Source organism: Mobula birostris, chromosome 8, assembly GCF_030028105.1.
Source record: "Mobula birostris isolate sMobBir1 chromosome 8, sMobBir1.hap1, whole genome shotgun sequence".
Lineage (NCBI taxonomy): Eukaryota > Metazoa > Chordata > Chondrichthyes > Myliobatiformes > Myliobatidae > Mobula > Mobula birostris.
This window is the reverse complement of record NC_092377.1, coordinates 123466293-123481868: the sequence shown is the minus strand read 5'-3', so window position 1 is coordinate 123481868 and position 15576 is coordinate 123466293.

The following is a 15576-nucleotide window of genomic DNA, read 5'->3' as shown; positions in this document are numbered from 1 at the left end:
TACCCGTTTCAGCCTGGTGCAGCTAAAAAGCACAACTGTTTCCAGGAGCAATACTGTCAACCAAGATGTCTTAATGCGTTTAAGCGAAGTATCGCTGCTTAAAACTAACGGAAACAGCAGCGATGTGGCCGGAAGCACCTGCGTAGCATACCTCGGAGGAAGCGCGGATGCAGAGCGGGGATACAAGTACGTTTTATAGGAAACAGGTTTTTAAACTCCCTATGCTGACTATCTTGCTGGCAAACGTGCGGAATCAAAGGGAGGTTAGGACCGTGTGTGTCCTTTGTTTCACCGAATCCTGGTTAACCCCTTCCGTACCGGATGAAGCGATTCAGATCAACGGGTTTACTATACACAGCCGGGATAGATTTGTAGAGTCTCTCAGAAGCAGAGGTGGAAGAATATGCCTCATGAACAACTCTGCTTGGTGTACAAATATATCAGTGCTGTCCCATTTCAGCTCAGCAGACCTGGAATATCTTGCAGTTAAGTGCCGCCCTTCTTCCCTACCACGGGAGTTCTCCGGGATCATTTTGGTGGCAGTATACATTCCACCTCAGGCCAATGTCAAACAGGCTTTAGATAATCTGAGCAACAGAATCAACGTGCATGAAACATCACAGCCTAACGCCTTCACGATCGGTTTGGGAGACTTTAACTAGGCCAGTCTGAAAAAAAAAAGCATTGTGCAATTACCACCAACAGGTCACTTGCATTACCCGAAGAAACAACACACTGGACCATTGCTACACCACAATCGCGAATGCCTACCGTGCTATTCCACGCCCTCACTTCGGGCAGTCTGATCAGTGGGCTGTACTTCTACTCCCGGTTACAGACCTCAGGGAGATCTTGTGAGAATGATGTAATGGTCTTTTAGAGGTCACCTGGTGTAGTTTTCCCGCCGATGTGAGGTCACGTGAGGACATGTTCACCACGGGCATAAAAGAGAAGACCTCAGCTGACACAGTTAGTTTTTAGCTTTTAGGTTTTTTTAGTTTTCCAGGTAGAACGTTAGTCTGTCTCCGTTTCTGTTTGCGTATTTGTTTTTATGACGCAGTTTCTTGTTTTGAAATGACGTGTTACGTTCTGTTGCGAGGTCCAATAGTGCTAGACGGCAATTTTTGCTAGATGTGTTGATGTACCTTTTTCCAGCAGTATTGGAGAGTGAAGACTTCATCGAAGTGCAGGACACGAAGGATTAAAATAAGTCAGGAATGTTCAGCAATTTAATAAAGGATCGACCTTATTGAGTCTTCGTTGAAGATGGAGCGATCTGTATCGAGGATAACTCTTGACAAAAGAGCAAGGAAGTCCATGCGGGATTTGCTCCCTAGAAACCAAGGTCAGTTGTTTTAAGCCGTTTACTTCCTTCATCCTGTATCCTTTGGAAAGAACCAGCCGGAAATTCGTGTCTATGAAGAAATCCTTCTGCAGAGAGGTTTCTCCCAATTGAATGTATAATTCTTTTGGACTTTGGAATTCACCATTTTAAGAACTGTGTTTGACGTTACCGCTTTAAGAATTTTTTTCGCATTTAACGCTTTAAGAACCAGTGACGATTCATTGAACGGCTGCATAGCTGTTAACTTCCGGTTAAGGTTTTCGTTTGTTTTTTTTTATTGCTTATCCGTGTTTAATAAATGTTTGTTTCTTTTTATATAACCCGTCTCGATTGATATTCATTGTTGCCAGTTACGTAACATAATTTGTGGGGGCTCGTGGGATATGTTTCGATTTTGAGTTTAAGTGCTGGTAATTGCCATTCAGATTTGGATAAGGGATATACCCGGTTATTTTTAGTTCGATTGGTGTGTGAGTGGTATTCGGAAGCAATGAATGTGACGAGTTTATGGACACACCTGACCTGGTGTTTTTAATGAATGCGTGAAACCTGAGGTGTTGGAGATTGCTAGAAAATTGGACATTAAGGGAGTTACGAAGAATACCTCAAAGGCTTTAATGCAAAGAAAAATCGCTGAACATTATATCCGTTTGAAAACGTTTGATGATCATGTGTTAGATAGGTTTCCAGAGAATAATCTGGAAATGCAGTTACATCTTGAACAGATAAAGTTTGAAAGATTTAAAGCGTAAATGGCAGAAAAGAGGCTAATAAAAAAAAGTGAATTTGATGAAAGAGAGGCAAATAAATAAAGGGAATTTAAAGAAAGAGAGGAAAGTAAACTGAGGAAATTTAAAGAAAGAGAGGAAAGTAAACTAAGGAAATTTAAAGAAAGAGAAGCTGGAAACTAGAAGAAATTTGAGTTAGGGATGGAGAAATTAAGGAGGGGAAATCAGTCTTCTGGTTCTAAGAAATAGTTTATTGCTAGTCGTGAGGTTATTTTGGCTCCTCCATTTAATGCAGCTAAAGTGGACAAATATTTCCAGCAATTCGAAATTGTTGCTCTGAGTTTACGGTGGCCGAAAGAGCAACGGCCAGTGATGTTATAAAGTGTAATTAGAGGCAAGGCACAACAAGTTTATGCAGCTTTAAATGCTGAGCAAGCACTGGATTGTGATTTTGTTAAACAGCAAATATTAAAGGCATAAGAGTTGGTTTCGGAAGCGTATAGGGAAAGATACAGAAATTTGAAGAAATCAGTGGAAAACAAAAACTTATGTGGAATTTGCCAATGAGAAATCAGTGTGTTTTGAGAGATGGGTTTTCTCTAAAAATGTAAATGGGGAGTTTAATAAATTAAAAGAGTTGATTTTACTGGAGGGATTTAAAAAAAGCGTTCCTGTTGAAGTGAGAACAAACTTAAATGAAAGGGACACTGCTACATTGCAGGATACTGTGAAGTTAGCTGATGAATATGCTTTAATTCATAAGAATAAATTTTCTCCAAGTAGAATTTTTAAAAGGACAAATAGCACAGAGGGTCAAGGTAAACCTGAAAATAAATCTGAAGTTAGTGAGAAAAGTAAGGATGAGGGGAGACATGTGAAGAAAAGACATGTTTGTTTTTTTTTGTAATTATTGTATGAAACCTCGACATGGAGTGGCTAACTGCTTTCGATTGCAAAAAAAAAAAGAGAAAGAAGCCTTTGCAGATCCATGTGTGCAACATATTGAAACACCTGTAAATTCACAGAGTTTGATAAATATTAATGAAGATGTGTCAGTTTCTGACCAATTTAAGAACAGATATGATTTTTTTTTATAAGAGAAGGATTGGTATCCTTGAAAGAAGGGTCCAATTCAGTACGAATAAGAATACCTGGAAATACTGGAGCATCTCAATCACTAATATTAGACAGTGTGCTAAAGTTTAGTGATGAGTCTCACACTAATGAGTGAGATTATATAAGAGAAGTTGGGAGTGACCTTATGCCAGTACATTTACCCAGAGTAAATTTAAGGTCAGGGTTAGTTACAGGGGTAGTTAAAGGAGGACTACAATCCAGATTACCTGTGAATGATGCTTCTCTTTTGTTAGGGAACGATTTAGCATGTGGACAAGTTTTTCCTGAAGCGCATTTGACAATAAATCCTAATTCTGAGGAACTACAGAGGGATTCTAACACAGATACAGATTCTTCCTGTGTTGTAGCAAGAGCTATGGCTTAAGATATTGATGTACAGGATGAGGTTTTTACCCATGACTGTTCAATTCAAAGTTCGAATTTTGAGGATGGATCAGAAGCTTTCTTACCGACATTATTTGAGCAGGATTTTGGTGGTAAGTCAGACCAGGAAGATCTGTCTTTATCTCGGAAGGAGATGATAGCAGAGCAGGATGGAGATCCTGAGATAGTTAAAATAAAGGAGCAAGCTGTTTCAGATAGTGAAATAAAAGAAGTACAAGTAGGATATTATTTTGAAAAGGGAGGATTAATGAGAAAGTAGAGATCGCCTACAATTCCTGCTATTGAGGAATGGGAAGTTAGTCATCAGATAGTAGTTCCTAAAATTTATCTATGTGAGATTTTAACTCTGGCTCATAGTATTTCTTTGGGTGGTCGTTTAGGTGTAAAGAAAACTATGAACGACGTTTTAAACATTTTTATTGGCTTAGGTTAAGAAAAGATGTGGCGACATTTTCTAGACCGTGTCATACGTGACAAATTGTGGTAAACGTAATCAAGTTACTTCAGTGACCCCACTGCATCCAATTCCAGGATTTGGTGAGTGGTTCTCAAAAATGATTGTAGACTGTGTAGGTCCTTTGCCAAAAACTAAAACTGGACATCAATATTTGTTAACTATTATGTGCACAGCGTCAAGGTTCCCAGAGGCAGTACCTCTAAGGAATATAACAGCCAAAACTGTGACAAAGGCTCTTATAAACTCCTACACTTGTTTTGGCTTGCCTACGGAAATACAATCGGATCAAAGGTTGTAATTTTATGTCTAGATTGTTTCAGCAGATAGATTATAAACTGGGAGCAAAACAGATTATTCCATCAGCTTATCACCCAGAATCACAGGACACCTTGGAGAGATTTCATTCTACATTAAAAACTACGATTAGGACATATTGCATGGAAAATGAAAATGACTGGGATGAAGGTATACATTTACTACTTTTTGTAGTTAGCGAGGCAGTACAGGAATCATTAGATTTTAGTCCTTTTGAACTTGTGTTTGGGCATAGAGTTCGAGGACCTTTGGCCTTGTTGAAGGAACAGTGGATTAATAAAGAGGTACACACTTATTTGCTAAATTATGTTTTAAAATTTAAAGAAAGATTATATAAAGCTTAAGCTTGGCAAAAAAAAAATAAAATTAGCTCAAGAGAAGATGAAGACTTGGTATGATAAGGAAGCTAGGATGAGGTCATTTAATCCTGGAGATAACGTGTTGGTTCTTTTCCCGGTGCTAACGAACACATTACAAGCTAAATTCCACGGTCCTTATGACATTATCTCTAAAACAAATGATGTGGATTACGTGGTAAAAAAAAAAAAACAGATCGAAGAAGGACAACACAGCTCTGTCATATAAACATGAGAAACCCATATCATGAGATAAAAGCTGTTACCATGACTATAGTGATCAATAATGAGTCTGGTCTTGATAAAAAAAAAAAAAAAAAAAAAAAACTTTATGGATGATTCATCTGAAACTCATTTTAAACCAAACATTATTTCAACTAGGTTACCAAATTCAAAAATTCTCGAAAATATTGATGAAAAAATTAGCTGATTTACAGCCAGAGCAGAGAGCAAGCAGATGAAACCGTTATTTTTTTTAAATATAGAGATTTATTTCCAGTCGTCTCTAGAAGAAACACCGTAGCTACTCATGATGTAGACGTTGGAGATGCAAAACCCATAAAACATCATCCGTATCGAATGAACAGGGAAAAGTGTGAACTTGCAGAACAAGAGATTAAGTATATGTTAGAGAATGATATTATTAGACATTCTAATTCGAATTGGAGTTCACCATGTGTTATGGTGCCTAAGCTAGACAATAGTATCAGGTTTTGTACAGATTACAGGAAAGTGAATGCTGTGGGGGAAATAAAAAACGGATGCATATCCAATTCCCAGGGTGGATGATTGTGTGGATAAAGTTGGACAAGCCAAATTTCCTTGCAAAGATTGATTTGTTAAAAGGTTATTGGTGTGTTCCATTGGACAGATAGAGGTCGAGAGATATCGGCATTTGTAACTCAATCTGGGTTATATGTTTATAATCTTCTTCCATTTGGGATGAAGAATGCACCAGGTACTTTTCAGAGGATGCTTACTATCTTGATTCAGGAATTAAAATATACAGATGCCTATATTGATGATTTAGTTAATGGAAATAATACGTGCAAAACACATACTACAGCGGTGGAAAAACTATTTGAGAGACTTTCAAAAGCTAACTTAACTATTAACTTAGCTAAAAGTGAATTTGGTCATGCCACTGTGACTGTTAAGGAAAAGGGTTAAGGAAATTAAACTCCAAATAATAATGCAGTTTAATGTTACAGAGTACAATATTTTCATCATTCATATTAAGGGTAAAGATAATGTGATCGCTGCTTGTCTATCTAGATGTTAAATGTAAAATGTATGTTTTTATGGAGTGGTATTTTAACATTTGAAACACTCTTGTTGTATCTCAGTTTGTAAAGTGTTGAAAGATAAGACTATATATACTGTTTATGTAGTAAATGTTATACCTTTGTATTTTCTGGGTGTAAATTGTTAATTGTTAAAATTTTGTTCATCAAGAGACCATATTTTAAAAAAAAATGGAGGGAATTGTTACACACCTCAAGGAGAACTTGTGAGAATGATGTAAAGGTCTTTTAGAGGTCACCTGGTGTAGTTTTCCCGCCGATGTGAGGTCACGTGAGGACATGTTCACCACGTGAATATAAGGGAAAACCACAGATGACGCAGTTAGTTTTTAGTTTTCCAGCTAGAACGTTAGTCTGTCTCCGTTTCTGTTGCGTATTTGTTTTTATAACGCAATTTCATTTTTTAAAACGGAGTGTTACGTTCTGTTGAAAGGTACAATAGTGCTGGACTGGCAATTTTTACTAGATGTGTTGATGTACCTTTTTCCAGCAGTATTGGAGAGTGAAGACTTCATCGAATTACAGGATATGAAGGATTAAAATAAATCGGATATGCTCGGCAATTTAATAAAAGATCGACCTTATTGAGTCTTCGTTGAAGAAGGAGCGACCTGCGTCGGAAATAACTCTTGGCAAAAGAATAAGGAAGTTCATGCGCGATTTGGTCTTTAGAAACTAAAGTCCGTTGTTTTAAGCCGTTTATTTCCATCATCGTGAATCCTTTGGACAGAACCAGCAGGAAAGTCGCGTCTATGAAGAAATCCTTCTCCAGAGAAGTCTCTCCAAATTGAATGTATAAATCTGTTGGACTTTCGAATTTACCATTTTAAGAACTGTGTTTGACGTTACCGCTTTAAGAACTGTTTTCGCATTTAATTCTTTAAGAACCAGTGCCGAGTGACGATTCGTTGAACGGCCGCATAGCGATTAACTTCCGGTCAATGTTTTCGTTTTTTTTTTGTTGTTTATCCGTGTTTAATAAGTGTTTGGTTGTTTTTATATAACCTGTCCCGATTGATGTTCATTGTTGCTGGTTACGTAACATCCCTGAGTATAAGTGAGAGTCTGAAGACTGCAGCACCAGTAGAGAGGCCCAAGAAAGTATGGAAAAGGGAAGCACAGGAGCAGCTACAGGACTGCTTTGAATCGGTGGACTGGACTGTAGTCAACTATTCATCTTTGAACCTGAATGAGTATGCTTCAGTCATTGCCGACTTCATTAAAATCTGCGTGGATGAGTGTGTGCCTAGAAGACTTGCAGTAGATCCCCAAACCAAAAGCCGTGAATGAACCAGGAGGTTTATAGTCTGCTGAAGGCTAGTTTGGTGGCATTCAAGTCTGGCGCCCCAGGCCGATATGAGAAAACCAGGTATGATTTGAGGGGGGCTATCTCAAGGACGAAGTGACAATTTCGAACGACGTTGGAGACAACATTGGATGCACGACAACTCCGGCACGGTTTGCAAGACAGAACTTCCTTCAAAGCGAAACCCAACAGCATGAATGGCATCGATGTTTCGCTACCAGATGAACTCAACACCTGCTATACCTTTTTGAAAGGGAGAACACGACTAAGCTATGAAGATCCCTGCTGCTCCTCATGACCCTGTGATCTCTGTCTCAGAGGCCGATGTTAGGCTGTGTTTAAAGAGAGTGCACGCTCAAATGGCGTAAGGTCCCGATTGGGTACCTGGTAATGCTCTGAATACCTGTGCCAACCAATTAGCGGAAGTATTCAAGGACATCTTCAACCTCTCACTGCTACGGGCGGAAGTTCCCACTTGTTTCAAAAAGGCAACAATTATACCAGTGCCTAAGAAGAATAATGTGAGCTGTCTTAATGACTATCGCCAGGTAGCACTCACATCGACAGTGATGAAATGCTTTGAGAGGTTGTTTATGACTAGACTGAACTCCTGCCTGACCAAGGACCTAGACTCCTTGTAACTTGCCTAACGCCACAATACGTCAGTGGCAGGCGCAATTTTAATGGCTCTACACACGGCTTTAGACCACCTGGACAACACAAACACCTCTATCAGGATGCTGTTCATTGACTATTGCTCAGTATTTAATCCGATAATTACCACAATCCTAATAGAGAAGTTACAGAACCTGGGCCTCTGTCCCTCCCTCTACAACTGAATCTTCGACTTCCTAACCGGAGGACCACAATCTGTGCGGATTGATGATAACACATCCTACTCGCTGACAATCATCACTGGGGCACCTCAGGGGCATGTGCTTACCCCACTGTTCTACTCTCCATATAAATATGAAGGTGTGGTTAGGCATAGCTCAAATACCATCAATAAATTTCCTGACGATATACTATTGTTGGTAGAATCTCAGATGGTGACGAGAGGGCAGACAAGAGTGAGATATGCCAACTAGGGTAGTGGTGCCGCAGCAAAACATGGCACTCAACGTTAGTAAAATGAAAGAGCTGATTGTGACCTTTAGGAAGAGTAAGACGAAGGAACATGTACCAATCCTCACAGAGGGATGAGAAGTGGAGAAATTGAGCAGTTTCAAGTTCCTGGGTGTCAAGATCTCTGAGAATCTAACCTGATCCCAACATATCGATGCAGCTATAAAGAAGACCAGACAGTGGCTATACTTTATTAGGAGTTTGAAGAGATTTGAGATGTCAACAAAAACACTCAAACACTTCTATAGACGTACCGTGGAGAGCATTCTGACAGGCTGCATCACTGTCTGATATGGGGGTGGGGTGTTGGGCTACTGCACAGGACCGGATGAAGCTGCAGAGGGTTGTAAATCTAATCGGCTCGATCTTGCGTACTAGCCTACAAAGTACCCAGGACATCTTCAGGGAGCAGTGTCTCAGAAAGGCAGCGTCCATTATCAAGGACTTTCAGCACCCAGGGCATGTCCTTTTCTCTCTGTCACCATCAGGTAGGAGGCATCTGGTCTCTCTGTTGTGTTCGAACATCCCAGTCAGATCGTTAACTGGTTTCTATTTGGTGTAAATAGCGTGCAGGGGAAAAAGCGATGCCATGGGATTAATTAGAGCCAGTATAGACAGAGAGGAACAAACAACCTTCAAGATCCTGAGAAATTATAACATAATTCAATCAAAATCAGCAGGCAATTCCATAACCGGAGGCCTTGCATGAACTATGAGATCCATAATCTGCCGTGGACCAGATCAGAGGTATTCAAGTCCGTCAATCACTAAAGTAACAACAGGTCCAGTTGCGATGGCCGGAAACTCTCACAGGCGGAGTTGCAATTCCCTACTAAATTTGAATCAATAAAGTTTGCTGATCAATTTCAAAGCCCTCTTTGCTCGATGTGACTGTCAAAACATAAAGCATGGAACAATCATCACGAACTCCCTCAGCCCCCGATTATTCTGTGATTTAAGTTTTTGAGTGCATTCTCCGGAAGATTGAATCCACGGAAAGCACCCGGTGCAGAAAAGGTAACTAACCGAGTACTTATAACCCGTGCTGTTCAACTGGCTGGGGTGTTCACCAATATCTTTAACCTCTTGCTTCGGCAGGCTGAGTTGAACACCTGCTTTAAGTAGACATCAGTTAATCCAATAGCTAGGAAGAAGGTCCGGTAGCAATGTTATCCATTGCAATCAAATGTTTTGAGAGGTTGGTGATGAATTGCTTGGATCCTTCATTCCTTCACTTGGATTCGCTTTAAATTACATGTCGGCATGAAAGCTCGAGAGTAGATGCCTTTTTATTTACTCTCACACACATCTGTTCGCGGGTTTAAAGATACAAAAAGAAACATAGAAGGCTAAGTGAGTCAGACAGAAAAAAATGCATCAGGTTATTTCGATAACGGTGGTTGCTCTTTTTAGCTTGCTCATAGATAGGGTGATCATAGTACGCCAATGTTTCATCAGATGTTGTAGAAATGTTAACATGTATTGGGTGATTATTGTCGTTATTTTGTATTTTTTTCTCAGCTCAAGCTCGTAAAACCTGGCTAAAAGTGCATAGCCAAGCACATTCATTTCTCAATTGTTAGAACACTTTGCAGCATTCTAGTGGTGCTTAATACTGTGACATTATGAAGTTTTATTGTGTTGGCCTATTGTTTAATGCCATTGGGTAGAGACATTGGGATGACGCCGGTGGTAGATTTTTCTGACTGGACAATGTACAACCTGCTCATGTTCCATAGACGTTCAATTTCCTCTTTTAATTCAGCATATTTCTGATGTTCTTCACTTATTGATTTTTTGTATGTTGTGTGTGGTCGGAATGTCTATATCCATTAAGTACGTTGTTCTTGTTTGTTTATCCTGTAATATTATATCAGGACTGTTGTTATGGATTGCCCTATTTATAATAATGGATTGGTCATCATATAGTTTGAAGGAATCTAACTCCAAAACTGGATCAGTCTTGTATTTATTGTAGGGTATCGTGTCTTCTATGTTTGTATTTTAAATCAGTGTTTTGGTAAACGACGTTTGCCACTTGACTGTGCCTGTGCAAATAATCAGATTGTGTTAAATTGCTGCAGGATCCTGTAATGTGTTGGATTATTTCTGGTTGCTCTTGGCATTTTATATATCTACCTTCTTGACTTTGCTGGTCTTTTATAACGTATGTTGGTAATATTTTGGTCATCCGCCTGCTTCAGTATTGCTACAAAGAGCACCTCCCCTTTTCTGAGAAGAGGTTTCCGACTCTGATCCAGGCGTTTCACAATTCCTTGTCGACATCCAGTCTGCTCAGATCATAGGAATGTCTTGTATGGCGAGTGTTGCTGTTCCATATGCTGACTTCTGTATAGTGAAGGTTTCTTCTTTCTGCATTGCTTTGACATAGATAGGGTTTTCTTAGTACTGTACACCAAATCTTCATCAGATGTTGCAATTTCACAAATATTGGGCGTAGTTTATCCATATTCAGATCTTCCATTAACCATGAGCGTGGGACAGAGTCAAATGCTCTTTGCTAGTCAATATGAGGCTATCAGGCAGGAAATTTGAATCATAAATTGGAAACAGATGTTCTCAGGGAAACGTATGGAAGAAATGTGGCAAATGTTCAGTGAATATTTGCATAGGTTTCTGCATAGCTACATGTCAGTGAAACAGGGAAAGGATAGTAGGGTACAGGTACGGTGGTGTACGAAGGCTGTTGAAAATCTAGTGAAGAAGAAAAGAAGAGCTGACGAAAGGTTCAAAAAACTAGTTAATGACAGAGATCTAGATAATTATAAGGCAAGCAGAAAGGAGCTTGAGAAATTAGGACAACAAAAAGGGGCAATGGAAAGGCCTCGGCGGACGGTATTAAGGAAAATCCCGAGACATTCTACAGGTATGTGAAGAGCAAAATGATAAGATGTGAGAGAATAGGACCAATCAAGTGTGACAGTGGAAGAGTGTGTATGAAAATTTGATTCAGTATTCACTATGGGAAATGATCTTGGCGATTGTAGGGATGACTTGTAGCGGACTGCAATGCTTGAGCATTTAGATATTAAGGAAACGGATGCGCTGGAGCTTTTAGAAAGCATCAAGTTGGATAAGTCACCGGGATCCGATGAGATGTAACCCAGTCTACTCTGCGAAGCGAGGCAGGCGATTGCTGAGCCTCTGGCGATTATCTTTGCATCATCAATGAGGACGGAAGAGATTCCAGAGGATTGGACGGTTGCGGATATTGCTCCCTTATTCAAGAAAGGTAGCCCAGGAAATTACAGGCCAGTAATTCTTACTTCAGTGGTTGGTGAGTTGATGGAGAGATTCCTGAGAGGCAGGATATATGATTATTTGGAAAGGCATAAGATGGTTAGGAATAGTCATCATGGTTTTGTCAAAGGCAGGTCGTGCCTTACGAGCCTGATTGAATTTTTTGAGGATGTGACTGAACACACTGGTGAAGGTAGAACCGTAGATGTAGTGTAAATGGATTTTTGCAAGGCGTTTGATGAGTAACCCCATACAATTCTTATTGAGAAAGTAAGGATGTATGGGATCCAAGGGGACATTGCTTTGTGGATCCAGAACTGGCTTGACCACAGAAGACAAAGAGTGATTATAGACGGGTCATATACTGCATGTGGACTGGTAAGCATTGTACTGTCTCAGAGATCTGTTCTGGGAGCACTACTCTTCGTGAGTTTTATAAATGACCTGGATGATGAAGTGGAGGGATCGGTTAGTAACTTTACTGATGACATAGTGGTTGGGGTGTTGTGGGTAGTGTGGAAGGCTGTCAGAGGTTACATCGGGACATTGATAGGATGCAAAACTGGACTGAGAAGTGGCAGATTGAGATCTACCCAGATACGTAAGTGTCGGTGGTTCATTTTGGTAGGTCGAATATGTGGCAGAATGTCGCATTAATGGTAAGAGGTTCAGAAGTATCTTGGGTTCCGAATCCATAGGACACTCGAAGGTGCCACGCAGATTGACTCTGTGGTTAAGAAGGCATACGGTGCATTGGCCTTCATCAACCGTGGATAGAGTTAAAGAACCGAGAAGCATTGTTGCAGCTATATAGGACCGTGCTCAAACCCCATTTGTAGTACTGTGCTCAGCTCTTGTCACCTCAGTACAAGAAGGTCGTGGAAACCATAGAAATGGTGCAGAGAAGATTTACAATGATGTTGCCTGGATTGAGGACCATGCCTTTTGAGAATAGGTAAAGTAAATTCGGCCTTTTCTCCTTGGAGCGACGGAGGATGAGAGGTGACCTGAGGTGTACAAGATAATGAGAGGCGTTGATCTTGTAGATAGTCAGAGATTTTTTTTTCCCAGGGCTGACATGGCTAGCACGAGAAGGCATAGTTTTAAGGTGCTTTCAAGAAGGTACAGTGGAGATGTCAGGCGTAAGTTTTTTACGCAGAGCGTGGTGAATGCGCGGAATGGGCTGCCGGCGGCTGCGTTGGAGGCGGATATGATAGGGCCTTTTAAGAGACTCCTGGATAGGTAAATGGAGCTTTGAAAAATAAATGGGTACGCCTAGATAGTTTTAAGGTAAGGACATGTTCAGCAGAGCTTTGTGGGCTGAAAGGTCTGTATGTGCTGCAGTTTTTCTACGTTTCTATGTTTCTATGACAACATTGTTTTCTTACAATTCCTCCATGCTTCATTAAGGATTTCAGATCCTATTAGCTGTTATTATTCACATCGTTTCATAGCCTTACGGCATCCTTTCTGCTCTTCTGTAACTATATAATGCTTATTTAAATGAGTGTTGACTAGTTGCGAGATTTATAATGTTACAATTATTATATATAATTTGGAGAAAATGTTTTGTTAGATCTTTTGCGATTTCTCCCTTAGGTTAGAAACATGCTGATTTTCCGCCGTCTTGTTGCGATCTTTCATTAATTCTGTTATGTTTATTGGCTTTACTGAGTTTGCCCACTGGAAAATGAATCTCAGGGTTGCATATGGTCACTTCCATGTACGTTAATTATAAATTGCTGAAAATTGAATGAAATGTTCAAACGAGTTTCTTATTATTTCAGAATCTGAAGGTTTGAGTTTCTGCAGAGATGCATTTAAACGTTCCTACATTTATTTGGTCGGGCCAGTAGTGGTCATTTGTGTGGCCGTCGCTTTGGTGCTGGTGAGTGTGTCCAGGGATGAGGTAACTACTTTGCAGAATGCGTTCCCCCACATCCCTGCCACTGCAGAGTGTGAGGTTAGGGACGGGCGGGGGGCGGGGGGTGGTGGGGAGGACGTCGACTCAGACCGTGAGAGGCCTGTGTCGGGCAAAAAAAAACATTGCAAATCACCATGCACACGCACCGCCCCCGCGCCCATCCCTGCCACGGGAGTGTGTGAGGCTGAAAACACTTCAAATCACCAAGCAAATGTAGTCATCCACGTTTCTCTCACTTGACAATCTAAGAATAACATCTCCATCCAATGCATTGGGGGGGGGGCGTGGTAGTGGTGTTGGAGTGTTTCGCAAGAGGGAGGTGTGCAGGAGAGGTGGAAAAATGTGTGTGTGTGTGTGAGGGGGGTGCAGTAGAGAGAGAGGAAAGGGTTGGAAACGCAATAGAAAAGTAGGGGCAGCGAGCGGAAGGTACGGTGCAGACACAAGAGGGATGCAAAGGTGTTGGTGAGGGGACGAGAGAGAGAAAGGAAGGAGGGAGGATAAGGTTGTGGGTGGGAGAGACAGATGGGTGGAATGAGAAAGATGGACGGCGAAGGGATGAAGGTCGTCTCAACAGAAACTGAGAAGTATATGGTCACCAATTGTTGTTATCCCGCTCTACGGCCTTTAGCCCTTCGGCCCATCACGTCCAAGCTGATTAATCCCGATCTAATTTTCCCCAAATCTCCTCGAATCAAGTGAAGGGATGGGCCTCTCCGAGAAAAGGGATGGTCCTCTAAGGGGCCGGAAAGGCATCCCAGTGAGTGAAAAGTAAGTTCTAACACAGTAAGTGGAGAGGAAGCAGCTGGAAGGGGTTCACAGTCTCATTGTTACCATTGAATTTTAAGACGTCCAAACGCTGGAAGCAGAATCAATATGGAAACGAATCTTACAGGACTCCTTGTCGGCCACAGTCGGATAAATACATCGTTTGTCGAATACCTTGGAAGGAATTATGACAACTAACTAATCACAGTGGCTATTGCTATACTGTGAATCTCTTTATTGTGGATATAATGCATTGTACATGTAACATGATAGGATTACGTGCCATTCGGCCATTCAAATCTGCTCCAGCATTTCGTCATGACAGATCGATTTCCAGACCCAAACTCCTACCTTCTCTACACATCCCTATATGCCCTGACTAATCAAGAAGCCACCCACCTCTGCTTTACATATACACAAATGGTTTGGCTAAAACGTATGTGTAACAAACTATCGTCTCTGCCGTTCCTTTGGATTAATCAGCTGAGTAGAGAAAAAGGAGCCTGCCACATGGGCAGCAGATTACTCTCCATATCGTACTGCCATGGCTTGCTTATTACATATGCATTTGGAACACAACATCCATGGTCGACCACGTTCAGTGGAGGTCTTCAATGTATTGGGGGCGGATTTGTAGCTCAAGGCAGTTACAATCAAACACTGTATGGCATCGACGTACAGAACAGTCAGAACATCCAGCAATAAACTGCCGCCCTGACGGTGTTCAGTTGTTCGGGAGAATTAGTACAGAGAAAAGAAGAATTTCTGTAGAGCGGGACTGCACTTACACCATTGAACATCACAGGAACAGGTCCGTAGCCCACCAAGTCCGTATTGCTCTCACAGCACCCATACTTTAATCTCACTTTCCATCAGCTCTTCTCTCTACTTCCAAATGCTCCCGCAGCCCACCTGCATGGAAAACAAAATATTGAACCTAGGATGGTACATACGAGCAGCACTGTCTGTGACGCCAATTCAAACTGCACATGATATCCGACCATCGCACGAATATAAAACAAAACACAGAGACAGACAGACAGACAGACACACACACACACACACACACACACACGCGCACGCACACACAGACACGCACACACAAACACACACACAGGTGGATAGGGTAGTTATGAAAGCTTATGGGGTGTTAGCGTTCATAAGTCGTG